The 20,795-nt window shown below is 38.8% G+C and overlaps 1 protein-coding gene across 2 annotated transcripts in view; it reads right to left on the bottom strand.

Moving 5' to 3' along the window:
* Positions 1–13,603: 13,603 nt before the first annotated feature.
* LOC142521183 (protein COFACTOR ASSEMBLY OF COMPLEX C SUBUNIT B CCB4, chloroplastic-like) overlaps positions 13,604–20,795 on the bottom strand; it is an 84,505-nt gene continuing 77,313 nt past the window's right edge. The window contains exon 9 of one of the 2 annotated variants that reach the window (XR_012814092.1): positions 13,604–13,976. The gene's annotated coding sequence lies outside the window, so the exon portion shown is untranslated. The remainder of the gene's footprint in view (positions 13,977–20,795) is intronic. The other variant, XR_012814094.1, reaches the window with a different exon arrangement.

Genomic DNA, 20,795 nt, shown 5'->3' on the forward strand with positions numbered 1-20,795 from the left:
TGTAGTGATACTCCCCAAAGGAAGCGATTGGAGCCATCCTCTTGCTTGGTCGCTAAGAGAAAAAGGAAACAAGCGCAATCGAATTACATCATCAGAAACACCATTTATTTTTACCGTGTCAGTGATTTCAAGGAATGTTCTGAGATGTAGATGAGGATCTGCAGTATCGGCTTCCCCAAACTGGTTCTGTTGAACCATGTTTATCAATGCGGGCTTGAGCTCAAAGTTGTTTGCATTAATAGTCCCTCGTGCTATGCCCGAATAATGAGCATTTAGTACCGGCCTAAAATGATCTCTGATGGGTATTGCAGGGGGTCGATTTTCGTTATCTCTGTTGTCAGCCATTGCTTGAATCGCTTCTCTACTTGCCTTTCTCAATCTTCTTGTGGTTCTTTCGATCTCGGGATCAAAGATAAGCAAGTCAAAATTTTGCGATCTTCGCATGCACTATCAAACAAAGATAAGAAAAAAATCAATGTTTAATGTAATACAATAAAAGCAGCTCTACATTAAAATCTAAACTAATTGGTAACAATACTAATATAATTTTAAATTAAACATTCCCCGGCAACGGCGCCAAAAACTTGTTGCGTGTTTTCTTAATTGCTCGCAAGCGCACGACGTCAAGTTATATTAAAATGTATTTTTGAGTACAAGTGTCGATCCCACGAGGAGTATGTATATAAATGTATATTAGTGCTTGTGATTAAAATAGTGTCGACTTTATTTATAAAAATCAATTATAAGATTTGGTTGCAAGAATAACTAAATTGAAAATGGATTTAAATGTAACACCAAATTGTAACAAATAACAATGGAATAAAAGAACTAGAGGTCCGATTTCACGCAACTATCTACCATGTGTAATTTCTTGCAGCTATGTTATAAAAATCCTTCTTATTCATTAGCCAAGAATCCTATAATTATCTATTCCCTTTCCCGAGTGTTAAGTAGATATTAGTTATCTAAAAATGGATTACAACGTTCCCATCAACAGTCTACAAATAAATAACACATCAAGCACTAGATTCTCTATGGGCTTCGATTGCATTATAGGCCCTCCCGAACTCTATAAATACCATTGATTTATTTTTTCCATTTCTTGTTTATAATTTCCTCTTTCGAGTGATAAATTGTAAACATATAAATCATTCAAATTATGGCCAATAAATTGACAGCATTAAGATTAGAACAATACAAATGAACAATATGAAGAACTTAAATAGCTTAGTTCATAGATTCTAACACATGGTTTCTAGTTTTGTTCCATCTTTCCTCTTAAAATAAAAATTAGTTCATAATAACACAAGCAAAACAACAAAACATGGTTCTAAAACAAGACATAACAAATAAAAAATAAAAGAAAGAAGAACTTAGAACAAGAGTTTGAAGTGCTGATTCCGTCCCCGGAGTTGTGCAAAAGATTTCCCAAAAACTTGATGAACTTGATCTTCAATCTTCTAGCAGCAGCCTCCACTCTTCCCTTGGCTCCCCAATACCCCAGATAGTAAGTAAATGATGTATTTTATAGTCCCAGACAAGCCTCAATCCGCAGCACACCAAAATCTTGGACTTCCATGCGCAGCACACCAAAATACAGATTTTTCGGATTCTGTCGTGCAAGGACCGCGGGCGCGGTTAAGAAGTCATCGCGGGTGCCGTGCTTCTACTGGTGTGTGAGCGCGGGTGCGCTATGATTTCTAGCGCGGGTGCGGTGCTTTACCGCGGGTGCGGTGTATGTATAAGCGCGGGTGCACTGTAGCTTCTGTATTTTTGCATCTTTTGTACTTTCCAATTCATCATTTAATACTCCAAACTCTCATTAAAAGCTTCCAAACTACAACAATTAAAACAACAACAAATCGCATAAAACCTGCTCAAGAATCACAAAATTCCAAGTTAAATGCTTCAACCAAAATATTTTTACTCATTCAACTTGCATATATTTTAAAGGCTTTAAAAACGTTTAATCAGTTTCTACGAAGGATTATTTCGAGTGTCTTCCGTTTGGTTTGAAAACCAAACTCGATTTAATTCATCGGTTTTCAATATTTCAAGAACTGAGCTATTGTAGCTTAACGATGATCCCCCTAATCGATCATGTCATAATTTGATCTAGATATTTTCATGCTAAAAAACATAAATCATGCATAATACGATTTGTATAGTGCAAAAATGAAGCTTAGAAGCATGATTTTGTGTTTAGAACGCTCGAATAAATCATTGATTAGGTTGCAAAGTGGAACGAACGGGCGACGAACCATTTTTAGAAAATTTTCATCCTATTAAATCATTTTATCGAGCCTTAAAAATATTTAACGAAAAATATTTTGTAAGGTACAAAGTGCGATAATGTAATCCAACAGCAAACAAATCTAAGAAAATGAAAAATGACTAATTAAATCATATTAATTGAATGAATTAAATTTTATAGGCATGTTTACATATTTAAAATATGGTTTTCAACTAGAATGCATACAATTGTGTTTTTAAAGGTTATTTGAGACGCGATGAAGGAACAGAGACCGGAGACCGTAAAGGGCAAATATTTTATTAAATGATTATTTTTAATTATTTAATATATGGTATATTTTATATGAGAATTTCAAAAATAAGGCTTTTTTGATATGTTTTTACGCGTCGAGTCGTATTTTAAACCGGTGATCGATTTTTGATGAAAAAATATACTTTTTGGGAACTCGGAAACTATCCTAAATGAAATAATTTTCCACATTCTAATGGGTCCAATGGGCCTATCTATTATACCTAGGTTATTGGGCCTAGACTCCTACCCAATTGTTTATATCAAATTTGGATCTCCTAAACCCTATTTCTAGACCATATCTAATGCCTACAAGCTCCAAAGACTCCTAGGGTTTTTCCATCAGCATACACGGTCAATCACACACACAATTTTAAAGATCATTAACGTGAATTTCAAGAGAAACTTCAGCAAGGTCTTCTTCCCCGTCTCTCCACCAACGTCTTTCGCGTCAAGGATTGTTTTCCGTGCGTGAAACACGCAAAGGCATGCCTTAATCTTCATTCACTCATCGCTCATACCATATTATGTGTATTTAACATGACTGCATTAAAAATATGATATATGTTCTTATATTTTCGTTTTCATGGCTTATACATAGAAAAGCATGGTTTTTCTTGCACAAATCTTCATGTTAATGATGCACAAATGGGCTGACATGGTGGGGACATTAAAAGAGACATATTTCAGTAGGTTTAAAAGCTCCTAGGTGTCGGCTAAAGGTTGGAACAAGTGAGGATAAGGACTGCATGTTTATTTGGTTTTAAAAAAGCTAGGGTTTCGGTTTTGGGGTTATGGAAAGGTGCGGCTCATGTCCAAGGGTTCTAAGGGGGTCTAGTCATGGTCCTAGATTTGTTAAGGGCAGGCTGGTGCGAAGGCTAGGGCTGTGGATGCTAAGGGTGGTCTTGCGCATCTTGTAAGCTACGAGTTTGCGGTTGTGCTTGAATGGCTAGGTAGGGCTGGTCCATTATCTTGTTAAGGGATCGAGTATGGTCCTAGGAAGGCTACATAGGGTCTGGTTGGGTCAGTCAAGAGCTAGGGTCGAAGGGTTTGAATATGGCTTAGGGCTAGGGTTTTCGAACAACAGCAAGGAAAAATTTATTAGGTTGTCTACGATTTTCCGAGGGTTCTAAATGGCTTGATTTGTGTTTCATAGGGTAAATTTAGGTGTTATTAAGCTATGGTTAAAGTTTGGTAAAGTTTGATTAATTTTCGAATTGATTTGGGTTAAAACCGGGACATTGGTTCAAGTTTTAAAAAAAATTGAAAAATTAGTCGAAGAACTTAAGTTACGTCTAAGAAATGTTTATGGGTGTATTTTAAGGTGTTATGGCAAGTTTGGATGGATTTGGGTTGTCGTTTTAAGGTCCAAGGGTAAATTGGGAAAGCTATGGTTTCAGGGACAAAACGGTCATTTTACACCTGAAAACAGTTAGACGTCCTGGCACTGCCCTGAATACTGTAATGAATGTTAAAATATTATGAGATTTTATGATGAAAAACAATAATGCTAAAAGATGTGTTGCATGCTTGGTTTAAAGGAAAAATAATATATATGCATAAATTTTTATAAGTGATGAATATAATGAAAGGTTGAAGGAGGTGACCTGATTGTGACTAATACGAAAGGATATGATGATATGATTATATGTAAGGCCAAGGCTCAGTTGACGGTTGAGAGTGTCGCTGATGTCCCCGCCGCCTGGTACCATGGTTAAACGTAGATGGATCCATCGACCAAAAAATGAAACGAAAGTCACAATTAATGATCTGAATTCAATAAAAGAGACACATATACTGTAATAGCCACGCTTGGTGATCGGTACGGTTTAAGATTTCGTATGATTATTGACTATTTGGTTAAGTTTAAGTATAGTTTTGATGTTCAGAGTTGTGATTTATGGTTTATAGTATTGTTGGTTATACTTGATATGTGGTTTTATTGTAGCGTCGTTGTGGTTTAATTCATGGTAATTCGTATGTTGAGATGATCGGTATGAGGCCAATTGCAGTTGTTAGATAAGACATAGAGGTTCAACTTTCATGTTGAGAGTGTTGCCGAATTATGAGGTTAAGAGACGTTGCGATTCGATTTTAGATGCAAAGCTTGTTGTTGGCTTCAGGGAGACTGCACCCGCGGTGATTGGGCAGAGGCGGCACCGCACCCGCGGTAAGAACTCAGCGCACCTGCGGTCCATACTTCCGTATTTTTGGATGTTTTCCAATAAGCTGAGCGCACCCGCGGTCAGTTTTTTAGCGCACCTGCGGTCGACGATTTCAGATTTTCGGTGGTTGTCCAGTACGCTCAGCGCACCCGCGGTGATGAAGCTAGCGCACCCGCGGTGCATGTACAGTAAAAGCGTGTTTTCGGTTTTAAGTGGTTAAATACATGAGTTGGTTCACTTTTCTCTCATTTCTCTCCTCACTCTCGATTTCTTAGCTCTAGGGAAAGCTAGGGTTCCATTTCCTTTCATTTGGTGCCTTTGATTCAAGCTTTTTGTTGGGTTTTGAAGTTAGAACAAGGTTATTTTGGGTTCAAGAAGCTAAGGTAAGCTTGTTGTTTTGTTTATTCTTGGATTTTGGTGTTGGGGAAATCATGGGTTTGTTGATGGTGTTGGTTTTATGGATTTAATGGTATGGTTGTCTGATTATTGGGTTATTGATGGTGCAATAAATGGTTTATTGTTGTAGGTTTTGTACCAAGAGATTAGAATCAAGCTTCTTGTTGGTTGTAAGTGGAATTCACTTCTTTGTGCTCACATGATAATATATGTATGGTGTTTCAATGGTTTTAACATGTTATTCCCTTCCATTTGATTCTTGCTATGTATTAATAAACTTTGTTGTATATTAGAGGCATTTTATGTCTCAATTATGTCGAAGAGTATACAAAAGAAAAGAGTATGCAAAGTGTTTGGTTTAATGCCTAAAAGAGAGTTCAAATGATTTATTGGATTGATAGATACATAGTCAGAGATTGCATGCAATTAGTTGATCAACGACCATAGGCTTATATCCCAACAGAGTATCGATTTATATCGATGTGATATAGGTACAGAGACAGAGATACTATTTAGATATCAATCGATCAGAGAAAAGAGAAATATCATCGTTATTGTTATTCATGTTATGATATTTATGTTTCAGAGTTGATGGTATTTAATGGTTTCAAAGCCATGTTTTACAGAGTATGATATATATCCATTGTTATGTAAGAGTTCCACTTGCTGAGTTTTATACTCATTTCAGTTATTCATGTGATGCAGATAAGAGTGACGGGCCAGGACGTTGATTGGAGCCGAGGTCATATGCATAGAAGAGGGAAGGAAGAAGGCTATTTTGCTAGCATTTTGGACGTGATCACAAAAATGATATTTTGTATTTTGTTGCATCATTTTATTGATCATGTATATACTTTTGATTATATATTGAAATGTATTTTAAATCCTTCTTTCTTTTAAAAAAATTTTAAATTCCGCTGCTATTTTATTAAAACCGGTCAAGGGTGTTACATTTGGTGGTATCAGAGCCAGGTTCTTCGGACCAATGCATATGACTTCGTCTACTTTCAATAGTTCGGGTATGTCTTCTTCTTCATCTATTTGTTGTTATCAGTTGATATGTATTATGTGAGCACATTGTAGGATCTAATGCCTCCTAAGATGAAAGCTTCAGAGGGTGAGGATAGCTCCTCATCGAGAGTTTTCGACGAGTTCGGCAAGTTATTGAAAGAGCAAGCCAAGGTCCATAGTGAGCAGATCCAACAGTTGCTCCGTTTGCAAGGTACAGGTCAAGGTAGAGGCCAAGGGAGAGGCCAAGTGGCTCAAGCAGTTGGAACTGATGGGATATTTACTGCTTTCAAGAGGATGGATCCGCCTGAGTTTGCAGGAAGCACTGATCCATTGGTGGCCTTAGAGTGGATTAAAGCACTTGAGGCGATATTTGATCATCTTAACTATGAAGACAAGGATAGAATTGGTTGTGCAGTATTCATGTTAGTCAAAGCTGCACGTATTTGGTGGAATGCTACCAAGGTAGGTGTTGATGTTCCGGCATTGAAGTGGCAAGATTTCACGGATCTGTTCTACGACAAGTATTTCCCAGATGGACATAGAGCTCGGAAGGTGACTGAGTTTTTAGAGATTCGTCAAGGAGGTATGAATGTTGATGAGTACATTTTGAAGTTCGAGGAGGGCTGTCTGTTTGCCCCATATATTGCCACCAATGACAAAGACAAGGGTGCTCATTTCATTAGAGGACTTCGTGCAGAGATCAGAAGGGACATCAATTTGTTTAAAGCGATGACATTTAAAGAGATTGTGGCTAAAGCCTTGTTAGCTGAGCAAGATGAGAAAGATATTGCAAGAGAGAGACAGGCGAGGCAACAGGATATTGCTCAAAGAGGTCAAGGTTCGAGCCAAAGAGGGAAAGGCAGTTTCAAGGGGAAAGGCAAGCTAGAGCTGAGTTCTAAAGCACAGACAGTTCCATTTGATCCGGAGAAGCCGTTGTGTCCCAAGTGCAGTAGGCATCATAAGGGAGAGTGCATATTTGGTACTCATACTTGTTACCGATGTGGTACTGCAGGCCATATTGCCAAGGACTGTCCGAGAGGCTCGAGTAAAGAGAAGGTGCAGGGTCGCATCTTTACCATGACGAAGGAAGGTATAAACCATGATTCTTCTGTGATCTCTAGCACTATTTTAATTTCAGGCAGAGTAGCTACGACATTAATTGATACAGGTGCTACTCATTCTTTGATGTCTGAACTATTTTTGAGATCTTTGGGTTTAGTTCCTTCTGTTCTTCCCCTCCAGTTTAATGTTGTATTGCCTTTTGGGGATGTGTTGTGTCCGACATCTATTGTGTATGCGTGCTCTGTTCAAATTGATGGGCGGGTGGTTTTTGCCGATTTGATTGTTATTCCGATGGTTGCGTTTGATATTATACTTGGTATGGATTGGCTATCAACCTATCGTGCAGTGATTGATTGCGTTTCTAAGACGATGAAATTTGCAGATGATGGAAATAAGGAAGGTATGCTCGCCAGTGCAGGTACTTTGCTGGTCCTTCCTTTTATTTCGTGTCTTGAGGCTAAGAAGTTGTTGTTTAGAGGTTGTGATGGGTTTTTGGCTTCGATTGTTGATGTGGATAGAATGGTTAAGTTGAATATTGATGATATTGATGTTGTGAGAGAATTTCCTGAGGTATTTGAGGATGATGTGTCGGGTTTACCGCCGTACAGAGATGTAGAGTTTGTGATTGATCTAGTTCCGGGTACGGTTCCTATTTCTAAGGCTCCGTACAGAATGGCCCCGACAGAGATGAAAGAGTTGAAGACTCAGTTGCAGGATCTATTGGATAAAGGTTTTATTCGGCCGAGTTCTTCGCCTTGGGGAGCTCCGGTTCTTTTCATCAAGAAGAAAGATGGGTCTTTGCGGGTTTGCATTGATTACAGAGAAATCAACAAAGTGACGATTAAGAATAAATATCCATTGCCGCGAATAGACGATCTTTTTGACCAACTGCAGGGAGCTACAGTGTTTTCGAAGATTGATTTGCAATCTGGCTATTATCAGTTGAAAGTTAGGGAGTCTGATATCCCTAAGATGGCGTTCCGGACCAGGTACGGTCATTATGAATTTCTTGTTATGTCATTCGGCCTGTCTAATGCTCCTTCAGTCTTCATGGATCTTATGAACCGGGTGTTCAAACCGTATTTGGATAGCTTTGTCATTGTTTTTATCGATGACATTTTGATTTATTCCAAGACCAGAGAGTTTCATGCAGAGCACCTCAGAGTTGTTCTTCAGTTGTTGAGAGAGAAGAGGTTGTATGCTAAGTTGAAGAAATGTGAGTTCTGGTTGGAGCAGATTTCTTTCTTAGGCCATGTTGTCTCGAAGGATGGTATAGCTGTTGATCTAGTGAAAATCGAGGGATTCATAAATGGCCTATTCCTACCACTGTATCAGAGGTACGCAGTTTTCTTGGTTTGGCGGGTTATTATCGTCGTTTTATTGCAGAATTTTCCAAGATTGCCCTGCCGTTAACCAATTTGACGAGGAAGACTGTGAAGTTTGAGTGGACCAATGAATGCCAAAGTGGATTTCAAGAGTTGAAAGATAAGTTGACGTCAGCTCCTGTACTTGCATTGCCCAGTGGTTCAGAGGACTTTGTTGTTTATACCGATGCGTCGAAGAAGGGTCTCGGTGCAGTGCTGATTCAACGTGGAAAGGTTATAGCCTATGCTTCTCGTCAATTGAAAGACTATGAGAAGAATTATCCTATGCATGATCTGGAACTGGCAGCTGTGGTATTCGCCCTGAAAATCTGGAGACACTATTTATATGGCGAAAAGTGTGAAATTTTCACGGACCACAAGAGTTTGAAGTATTTGTTTTCTCAGAAAGAACTCAATATGCGTCAGAGACGGTGGTTAGAGCTTGTCAAAGACTATGATGTGACGATTAGTTATCACCAAGGGAAAGCGAATGTTGTAGCAGATGCATTGAGCCGTAAGTCGAGTTCTTCTTTGAGTGCTATGATTCAGCAGCCGTTGTTGTTAGACTTGCAACGAGAGGAGATAACTTTGGTAGTCCCAGGAACCATTGCTTGCTTTTCAGCGTTGGTCATTCGGGCTACATTGACGGACAGAATCCGTAGAGAGCAGGCCATTGATGTACAGTTGACAGAGATGAGAGCCAGAGCAGAGGAGATAGGTAATTAAGAGTTTGGGATGAATGGAGATGGTTTGATGACACTCAGAGGCCGTATATGTATTCCTGCTGGTGATGATATTCGGCGAGACGTCTTAACAGAGGCATATACCGAGCCATATTCGATACATCCAGGTAGTACCAAGATGTATCAGGATCTTCGTAGACTCTATTGGTGGCCAGGTATAAGAAGAATATTGCCATGTTTATTTCTCAGTGCCTAACTTGTCAGCAGGTGAAAATCGAACATCAGAAACCTGCTGGGACATTGCTATCATTGCCGATTCCTCAACGGAAATGGGAGCATATTACGATGGACTTCGTGACTGGCCTTCCCAGAACGCAGAAAGGTTTTAACTCTATTTGGGTTATTGTTGATCGGTTGACCAAGTCAGCGCATTTTCTTCCAGTCAAGACGACGTATTCCATGAACCAGTATGCCGAAGAGTATATAGCAGAGATTGTTAGACTTCATGGTGTTCCTGTGTCGATCGTGTCTGATCGTGACCCTAGATTTACTTCAGAGTTTTGGAAGAGTTTGCACAGATCCTTGGGTACACGGTTAGCCTTCAATACAGCATATCACCCCCAGAGTGACGATCAATCAGAGAGAGTTATTCAGATTTTAGAGGATATGCTCAGAGCTTGTACTATCGACTATTCTGGTAGCTGGGATTCCAAATTGCCTCTTGTTGAGTTCACGTACAATAATAGCTACCACGCGACGATTGGCATGGCACCGTATGAAGCACTTTATGGCAAAAAGTGTAGATCTCCCTTGTATTGGGATGAGATTGGTGAGAGAAAGATGTTGGGTCCAGAATTGGTCCAACAGACAGCTGATGTTGTTGCTGTTATTAGAGAGAGGATGAAGACAGCACAGTCAAGACAGAAGAGTTATGCTGATGTGAGACAAAGGCCGTTGCAGTTTGAGGTTGGTGATCACGTGTTTTTGAAGATTGCACCTCCTAAAGGTGTGATGTGGTTTGGTAAGAAGGGAAAGTTGAGTCCGAGATTTATAGGCCCATTTGAGATTTTGGACAGAGTTGGTGATCGAGCTTACAGGTTAGCCCTACCGCCAGATCTTGACAGAGTTCATAATGTTTTTCATGTCTCCATGCTCAGGAAGTATATTGCGAATCCTTTCCATGTTCTTCGTCACGAGCCATTGGATTGGACGCCGAATTTAACGTACCAAGAGATTCCAGTCCAGATTCTGGATCGCAAAGTTAAAGTGTTGAGGAACAAAGAGATCGGCATTGTTAAAGTCCTTTGGAGGAATCATTTGATTGAAGAAGCCACGTGGGAACCAGATGATGAAATGAAAGAGAAGTATCCTGAGTTGTTTGCACAGTGACGTCAATTTCGAGGACGAAATTCCTTTAAGGAGGGGAGATTGTAATAGCCAAGCTTGGTGATCGGTACGATTTAAGATTTCGTATGATTATTGACTATTTGGTTAAGTTTAAGTATAGTTTTGATGTTCAGAGTTGTGATTTATGGTTTATAGTATTGTTGGTTATACTTGATTGGGCAGAGGCGGCACCGCACCCGCGGTGATTGGGCAGAGGCGGCACCGCACCCACGGTAAGAACTCAGCGCACCTGCGGTCCATGCTTCCGGATTTTTGGATGTTTTCCAGTAAGCTGAGCGCACCCGCGGTCAGTTTTGTAACGCACCTGCGGTCGACAGTTTCAGATTTTCGGTGGTTGTCGAGTACGCTCAGCGCACCCGCGGTGATGAAGCTAGCGCACCCGCGGCGCATGTATAGTAAAAGCGTGTTTTCGGTTTTAAATGGTTAAATACATGAGTTGGTTCACTTTTCTCTCATTTCTCTCCTCACTCTCGATTTCTTAGCCCTAGGGAAAGCTAGGGTTCCATTTCCTTTCATTTGGTGCCTTTGATTCAAGCTTTTTGTTGGGTTTTGAAGTTAGAACAAGGTTATTTTTGGTTCAAGAAGCTAAGGTAAGCTTGTGATTTTGTTTATTCTTGGATTTTGGTGTTGGGGAAATCATGGGTTTGTTGATGGTGTTGGTTTTATGGATTTAATGGTATGGTTGTCTGATTATTGGGTTATTGATGGTGCAATACATGGTTTATTGTTGTAGGTTTTGTACCAAGAGATTAGAATCAAGCTTCTTGTTAGTTGTAAGTGGAATTCATTTCCTTGTGCTCACATGATAATATATGTATGGTTTTTCAATGGTCTTAACATGTTATTCCCTTCCATTTGATTCATGCTATGTATTAATACACTTTGTTGTATATTAGAGGCATTTTATGTCTGAATTATGTCAAAGGGAATACAAAAAAAAATAGTATGCAAAGTGTTTGGTTTAATGCCTAAAAGAGAGTTCAAATGATTTATTGGATTGATAGATACATAGTCAGAGATTGCATGCAATTAGTTGATCAACGACCATAGGCTTATATCCCAACAGAGTATCGATTTATATCGATGGGATATAGGTACAGAGACAGAGATACTATTTAGATATCAATCGATCAGAGAAAAGAGAAATACCATCGTTATTGTTATTCATGTTATGATATTTATGTTTCAGAGTTGATGGTATTTAATGGTTTCAAAGCCATGTTTTACAGAGTATGATATATATCCATTGTTATGTAAGAGTTCTACTTGCTGAGTTTTATACTCATTTCAGTTATTCATGTGATGCCGATAAGAGTGACGGGCCAGGACGTTGATTGGAGCCGAAGTCATATGCATAGAAGAGGGAAGGAAGAAGGCTATTTTGCTAGCATTTTGGACATGATCACAAAAATGATATTTTGTATTTTGTTGCTTCATTTTATTGATCATGTATATACTTTTGATTATATATTGAAATGTATTTTAAATCCTTCTTTCTTTTAAGAAAATTTTAAATTCCGCTGCTATTTTATTAAAACTGGTCAAGGTGTTACATATACGTATATGATGAAAGGAAAAATGTTATGATGAAAGGAAAAAAGTTTAAAGTTTATGCATATTCGTGAAAAGTTATTTTATTAAAAGAATCTTTCACTGTTGCTTGTGAATGTATATGTATTACTTGTTATCATGGTTAAGATTTGCTAAATCAATATATTCACTATGTGTGGATGATGCAGGTGAGCATGATTTTGTTGATGATGGAGGACTTAATAGTTGAACTAGCTAGTCTGATGTGCACATAACCCGAGGACCTTTGCTAGTTTTCCGCATTAGTATGGTTTTAAAGATTTTTTGACTATTATGCTTTTGAGTGATTTTTGAGAGAATTTAAGATATTTACGCTACATTTGAAAAATGTTAGCTTTAGATTTGATTTGAAGATTTTACGTTTTGCACTGGGTTCTTGTGAATTTTCAAATAATAGGTTGGTTGATTTATTTTAAATGGTGCAAAAATATATTTATATGCATAGTATAATTCGGCCGATGCTTGAAAGTATTTTAAAAAGATAAAAAAAATCTAGTATATTTTAAAGTAAAACGAGTAGTAGACGTTTCAATTTTCATATTCGTCGTCTCCGGTCTTCTTTTCCTGGACTAATATCGAATATCTGGACAGAATCCTTAATGTTACGAAATCGTGCAATTTAAGCATTTAATCATATAAAATAATTTAAGCATTTAAAATCAATTAAATAAAATAAATGAGAAATTTATTAAATAATTTGGATACATACGGTTTACATGGACTGAATTTTTGGACGTTACATAACCTTGGAAAGAAAACACAAACGGCTTATTCTGTGTCTTTATAAGTGCTACGGCAAAGTTCTTCCAGAACCACTATATTATTTTGAGCTTGATTTTTAAATTGACAGTGGTGCACACATATTCAATGTTTCGTGCTTCATTCCTTATGGGAGGAAAGTGAAGTTCTAGGTAGATAACCATCCACAGTATCGAAAGGAGTTCGATTGTATCGGAGTTGAAGACAAGTGGTGCTCGTCAAAATAAATCTTTTCAATTTGTTCATTATCAAGAAGTCATCAGAAAAAAGAGAGTTTTAATTTGATTAAGTCCTTGTATGATTGTAACATTTTATTTTTTCGATGAATTTGTTTGATATTTGGATATGGTCGTAGAAATAGGTCTTTTGATCGAACTACGTTAAAATCATAATGTTTTATTGTTCTTTATTTTATTGTAATAACCATTTATAAAGAACAAGTCAGTAATACTGCAAAATAATCATTTTCGTAATGAATAAAATGATAGCATGTTATATGTTGAAATTAATTTTAATCAACAGAAATACAATGAATACAAGTTGGTAAAAGAACTAAAAAAATACAAATTAGTGAACTAAGACGGTAAATAATCAACAACGAGATATGATAAAAAAATTATTCCTATTTATGTTCACTGCTTCAACCCCAGCATGAGGTGCATACTTTTTTCAATATATAAAAACTGCAAATTCACAAGGCACCATAAGGCCAAGATATTCCATTTTCTCGATCATTTCTCATCACGAGACATTAGTATTCAGGTAAATCTCATAGCTTTATATTTCAAACAAGAATGTTCGTTGGATATGCAACTCGGGTATTCACAGTTGCATCAACTAGAAAATCTAGAAGTTTTGTTGATTCATCGAACTAGAAAATCTAGAAGTTTTGTTGATTCATCGAGCCATTCTTGGTTATCGCCACACGTCCCTTATCGGGCAGAAATAACATCCTCGTCCAGACTGCTGAGCAGAGGCTGATAACCTGAAAATATTTCTAAAATTCCACATTTCCCATAACATTCCCTAGATTCACAGAGAATATGGAATGCTAAAACGTTATTGCTATATTATTTTATTGCAAACCTATAATCAAGATCCAACTGTAACCAGTAACCACAAACAGAGCACCATTGAAACAGCAGTGGACTAAATCTAAACCTACACACTAAGATGGGATGACTTGCTATATTGGACAATTAGTCGGCTACAATGCCACGCCCCGTGACTGAGGCGTCAGTGACATCGGGCATTGTTTAACAATATTCATGAAAAGAATAATTCTCGTAGCAAACAGCCAAAAACCAGTCTTTGTGATAATAAATATTGTCTTTACAACGACAACAGAATAAAATTACATCAATAATGCGAAAGAGAAATACAAAAGAACTTCAAAGTCTTGATCCTAGATTTCTTGATACAATCACCCGCCCCAGAATATTCCCTGCTCTTCATCATTCAATTGTTCCTCAGTCTTATCTGGGGAGAGATGTAAGGGATGAGTACTTCGAGAAACACCCAGCAAGTGGGGGACGATCGATTACCACAAAATACATATAATGATAATTTAAAAGCATATTTTAACAGATTTTCAAAACGTAGTATATTGACATTAGCATATCAGAACAGAATCATAATCGAAATCCCCACGAAAAACGCTTATTTTGAACTAAGATTATCAGACACTTCAGAATAGAACAAATCAAAACAAACGAAAACATTGTTATTCACCTCGTTATTCATGGTCAAATTCTCCCCTATATGTTAGTCCTCTATGTTGTGAGGCCAGAACACAGTTTTATACCCACTGATGGGGGCCAGACAGAACACAATTTTATACCCACTGATGGGGGCCAGAGAGAATTTACAATCTTCGTTTCATATCCAAATCGAATCATAAGAGTGTATTACAAAATCAGATTCATCAGACAATACTTATCAGAATTGAGAGAAGACTCAGCAGAATCAAAGAACATCGAAAACAGAGGAAACATATTGTACATCGATCGAGATTTTTATCAAAATGAATAGCAATTTTTAAAAGAGTTAGACACACAAACAAGCATGTCATAATATACTTACACAAATTTTAACTTACAAAGGAATGAATCGCAAAAACCCACTTACTGTAATTTTGAAGGGCTGGTTCGAAACTTGCTGATATTTAGGCGAATGGTAGCCGATCTTGAACAGGAACCTAACGACGACGTGGACAGAAAATCACAGCACTGAAGAGCCGGAACAACTCCTCTTTCTTCCTCCTAGGTTGCGTCGACCGAGAGGTAAATGGGAAGGGAGAGGACCGAATTTTTTGTAGGCTTTTTGGGTGTGTTTTTCTTCAGCATGTGATGTGCTATTTATAGATGGAAGAATGACCTTTCACTTGCCTCCTATGCAGCCGAAAATGTCCCTCGCATTGCCCAAGGTTGATTGTAGAGGGCCGTATTTCGTATTTGAAAATTTGCGGAATTATTTAAAATTTTCTCTTTAAATAAATAACATGCCTCATTCATAAAAATAAATGATAAAAAGATTTAACGTTAAAGTAACAGCGGAAGAAATTATCGTTTTCAAAACAACAACTTAAAATAATTCAACATGATGAAAATGAGTTTTGAGCATAAAAAGATAAATAAACTGAAGCATGAGGTCCTCGGGTTCCTACTACTGCTGACCCAAGCTAGCTCACTGGTCCCCGCCCTCCGTCCTGACCTCATCAGTACCTACAACAATCAAGTCTAGTGAGTCTAAAGACTCAGCATGCATATATCGTGAATAACAAGTAATATATCATAAAATTTCGTGTAAAGTAAAAATATCGTATCGTAAGGCGAAAGGGCGGGGGGGGAGGGGAAATCATGTCATGAGTAATTATAAATACGTGCATATCTGAAAATCATACGTAAAAGCTTTGCTCGATAGAGCTCTGTCATAACATATCATATCGTAATTTTCTGTAGAGATAATGTTTCTACGCAAGTGGCCCATAACATAACATAACATAACATGCACGTCTGATCAGATTAAACAACTGTATACTGGGCGGTAGAGATCATCACAGCCCTTGGACTGGATATCCGTACCCATACATAATCGTAAACCGGTCGTAAGTCACCGGGTGAAGCAATCTCATAAGCGTAAGGTGGCCACAAGACATATTGCATATATCTCAAAAATAAACATTTTATATTTTATGCACGTAATATAATTATAACCATGTTTTTACCGAATGAGTTGGATCGTTCCCAGGCTCGCTGCGACCTAATTCTAACATGAGTAACATGCAAATAATCTTAACTTGACCAACACTTCATAATCGAACTAAAACGAGACAATTACGCCCAACAAACTTAGTATTCAACCATGGCTTCGTACCAACCCGAACCAATATTGAACCATCGTTTAGCCATGATTAAAATACACCAAAAATACTGGAAAACATGACCCTAAGGCTGTAATACACGAAAAATGTGAATGGAGGCCAAAATCGTAAAACGCTCTTTCGAGAGTCACTTTGGCACATTGCACCGTAAATTCTCGTACGACTTCTAAACTTAACCAAATCACAAACGGCCAAAAACATGACCTTCCTAACTCATTGAGGTACTGTCCACTCCAAGGCCATAGGATAAAAGGCAAACAAGAACTCAAACACCACCTCTGAACCGAAGCCATGCTGCTGTCCAATGCGCGATGGCAGCAGCTGCGCTTGCTGTGTTCGTTTACGAGAATAAGGATCAATGGGGCTTGAACCACCGATCAGAGCCTCTTCCCAACATCCTAAGGTGTGGCTTGAACCATGGCTAAGGGCCATAGGCCAACCACAATCCAAGCAAACACCTAAGACAACCGAATCTTGAAACCAAGAACACCAAACAAAATTCTGTACAATGCGATGGTGTGGATTGCTTGCTGTCTTGTGTCGTTCCAGTGGCCATATGATCGACCATGGCTCGATCTAGACATCATGAGATATTGTATGAACCATGGCTAAGGGCTAAAAGCCAATCAAGATCCATCCAACACCCAAAATTCGAAACTCACTCACACAAAATCAGAAAAGAGAAACCGAGGGGCACTTGCATGTTTTGGTTTAAAAATCGATGGGACCATGAACCAAGCCTTGAAGGGCCACCTTGGTCATGCCCTAGACATGCTAAGGAAGGGTCCTAACCATGGTTAGAGGCCTTAGACCAACCATGATTCGAACCCTCGCCTTAGACAAACAAGAATCGAGAATCGAGACTCAAACTCGCAACTATGGAAGAAGCTGCTGTCAAGTCTCTATCCAGCGTGCATGGGGCTTGAACTGATGGACCAACATGATCCTAACACACCCTAGTACGTGCCTAGATGCAGCCTTGAGTGCCTGGAACCGAGCCAATCCCTGAAATCACAAAAACAAGACAACCCGTGAAGCATGAAGGAAGTGGCCGAAAAATCTGTGCAGGTTTTTCGAAGAAGTTGCTGTCCTATTTCGGTTTTGCCATAAAATCATGATCATGTAATGTTTTAAAATATTTATATGACTTGATTGAAGAGCAAAGAACAATATAAACATGCCTGAAAATTTTTTTTCGAAAGAAATAAATCAATATGACGAACACGGCGCGGCGGAGACGGGGTTTTCTTTTCTTGCTTTTCTCTCTTATTTTCTTGATGCAACTCACGATTTCTTGCTGGTATTCTCTCTGAAATTTCGAATGAGAAGGTGGGGGAGACAGCCAGGGAATGAAGGGGAAGGTTCCCAATTAAATGGGGAGGTAGAAAGGCAATTCAAATCTTCCTATCCTTGGTTCTATGGGAGATAAGAAAATGATATGATATAATGATGGATTGAGGGGTGATTTGGTGGGTGATGGCCGATTTTCTTCATCAAAATGAAGGCAAGAATATTGCTTAATTAATAATTATTGGTGATTTAAAAGTGAGGGATTATCATACCAAGAAAGGATAAGGAAGGGATCAAGAATGGAGAGTTGCCAAGCATGATTAAATCCTATAAGAGGTGGCCGAAATTTTACAAATAAATGGAGGTAAAAAATATTGCTTAATTATTTAATTTTAACTCCTTAAAGTTTTTAAACACTTATTATGTATTTTAGTGAATTAATAAATTAAGTTAGGATAGCAATTTTCTTGCATGCATGGCTAGGTCTTAAAATAACTTACATGTTAAGTTACAATTTCTTAGATAGAATAGGCCTACATTAATTTATCCACATTGGTTACACATTTTAATTTAGGCTTTTAAATTAATTATTGGACATAAAAGAACTTATTTACTACTTAACTCCAATTAAATTAATCCTTAAACATTCTTTTACCTTAAAATAAATTATTCCTTTGATTTAATTAAATTTAGGAATATTTTCTTATTATTAAATTTTATCTCAATACTCCAACTTCAGTCCGGCCTCGCGTAATTAACCGAAAAGATAAAACTACACTTCTGTGATTTAAAATAAATGATCATGACTTAACAAAGTCTAAAATAAATTAAACACTCATGCATGTATGAAAATCATTTTAATTTAAATAATAGTAATTATGCATGGCTTATGCGTAGTCTGATTTATCGGGTTCAACAACTCTCCCCCCTTAAAAGAAAATTTCGTCCTCGAAATTAAAACTCACCGAATAACTCCGGATACTGACTCCTCATTTCAGGCTCAGATTCCCACGTGGCTTCCTCCTCCGAATGATTAAGCCATTTGACCTTCACTAGCTTCGCCAGTTTGTTCCGAAGCTTCTTCTCCTTGCTGTCTAAGATTTGCACTGGTCTCTCTTCATAAGACAGGTTCGGAGTGAGCTGCAACGGTTCAAAGTTCAAGACATGCGAAGGATTCGCCATATACTTCCTCAGCATAGAGACGTGGAACACATTGTGTAATCCGGCCAGATTCGGCGGAAGAGCAACACGATAGGCTAACGTCCCAACCCTGTCGAGGATCTCAAACGGTCCGATGAATCTCGGACTAAGCTTTCCTTGCTTCCCGAACCGCATGACACCTTTCATAGGTGCTATCTTCACAAAAACATAGTCGCCAACGGCAAACTCTAGATCTCTCCTTCTCTGATCCGCATAAATCTTCTGTCGACTCTGAGCAGTCCTCAACCTATCACGGATCTTGACTACTACATCGGCAGTCTGCTGAATAATCTCCGGACCCAATTCTGCTCTTTCCCATTCTTCATTCCAGTGAATAGGCGATCTGCACTTACGACCGTACAGTGTTTCATAAGAAGCCATACCTATAGACGACTAAAAACTGTTGTTATAGGTGAACTCTACCAATGGCAACTTCGACTCCCAACTCCCTGAGAAATCGATGACACATGCACGGAGAAGATCCTCCAAAATCTGGATAACTCTCTCCGACTTCCCATCTGTCTGTGGGTGGAAAGCTGTGCTAAACAACAACTTCGTACCCATAGCCGAATGCAAATTCTTCCAAAATGAGGAAGTGAATCTAGGATCTCGGTCAGACACTATAGAAAGGGGAATACCATGAAGTCTGACTATCTCTCGGATATACAACTCTGCATACTGAATCATGGTGAAAGTCGTCTTAATAGGCAAGAAGTGCGCTGATTTGGTAAGACGATCAACAATCACCCAGATAGCATTTGATCCTCTGACTGACTTCGGCAAACCGACAACGAAGTCCTTGGTAACATTCTCCCACTTCCACTCGGGAATAGGAAGTGGCTTGAGCATACCTGCTGGTCTCTGATGCTCCGCTTTCACTAGCTGGCACGTCAAACACTCGGATACGAAACGTCTGATATCCTTCTTCATCCCGGGCCACCAATACAACAACTGCAGATCTTTGTACATCTTCGTACTCCCCGGATGAATAGAGTACGGCGACATGTGGGCCTTGGATAAAATATCTACTCGAATAGAATCACTGCCAGGAACCCACATTCTGTCTCGATATCTCACAATGCCGTCGCTAACTGTATACAAAATACTGTCCTTGGCCTCATCTCTCTGCTTCCACTTTGCCAACTGCTCATCTGCTGACTGTCCACTGCGAATACGGTCTAGAAAAGAAGACTGGATCGTCAGAGTAGATAGACGGGGAACTCTACCTCGAGGATATGTCTCTAGATCAAACCTCTGCATATCAAACTGAAGGGGTCTCGGAATCGTCATATGAGCCATCACTGCGAATTTCCTGCTCAGTGCATCCGCAACTACATTAGCTTTGCCCGGGTGGTAGCTAATGTCACAGTCATAGTCCTTCACTAGCTCCAACCAACGCCTCTGACGCATATTCAGCTCTTTCTGCGTAAAGAAGTACTTGAGGCTCTTATGGTCGGTAAAGATCTGGCACTTCTCTCCATACAAATAATGCCTCCAGATCTTCAAGGCAAATACTACGGCTGCCAACTCTAGATCGTGGGTAGGGTAATTCTTCTCATGGATTTTCAACTGACGAGAAGCATATGCTATCACCTTCCCATGCTGCATCAACACTGCGCCTAAATTGAGCTTCGAAGCATCGGTATACAAAACAAAGTCTCCGGGCCCTGACGACATGGCCATTACTAGTGCTGAGATAAGAGCTTGCTTCAAAGTATCGAAGCTCTTCTGACACTCATCGTTCCACACAAATTTCGTATTCCTCTTAGTCAACGATGAGAGTGGAACTGCGATATAGGAGAATCCATGAATAAACTTCCGATAATATCCTGCTAGCCCAAGGAAACTACGGATCTCTGATGCATTCTGCGGCACAACCCAATCTCTGACTGCTGCAACTTTCGCTGGGTCTACCTCAATACCGCTGCTAGAAACAATGTGGCC

This window comes from Primulina tabacum, chromosome 12, assembly GCF_025594145.1.
Source record: "Primulina tabacum isolate GXHZ01 chromosome 12, ASM2559414v2, whole genome shotgun sequence".
NCBI lineage: Eukaryota > Viridiplantae > Streptophyta > Magnoliopsida > Lamiales > Gesneriaceae > Primulina > Primulina tabacum.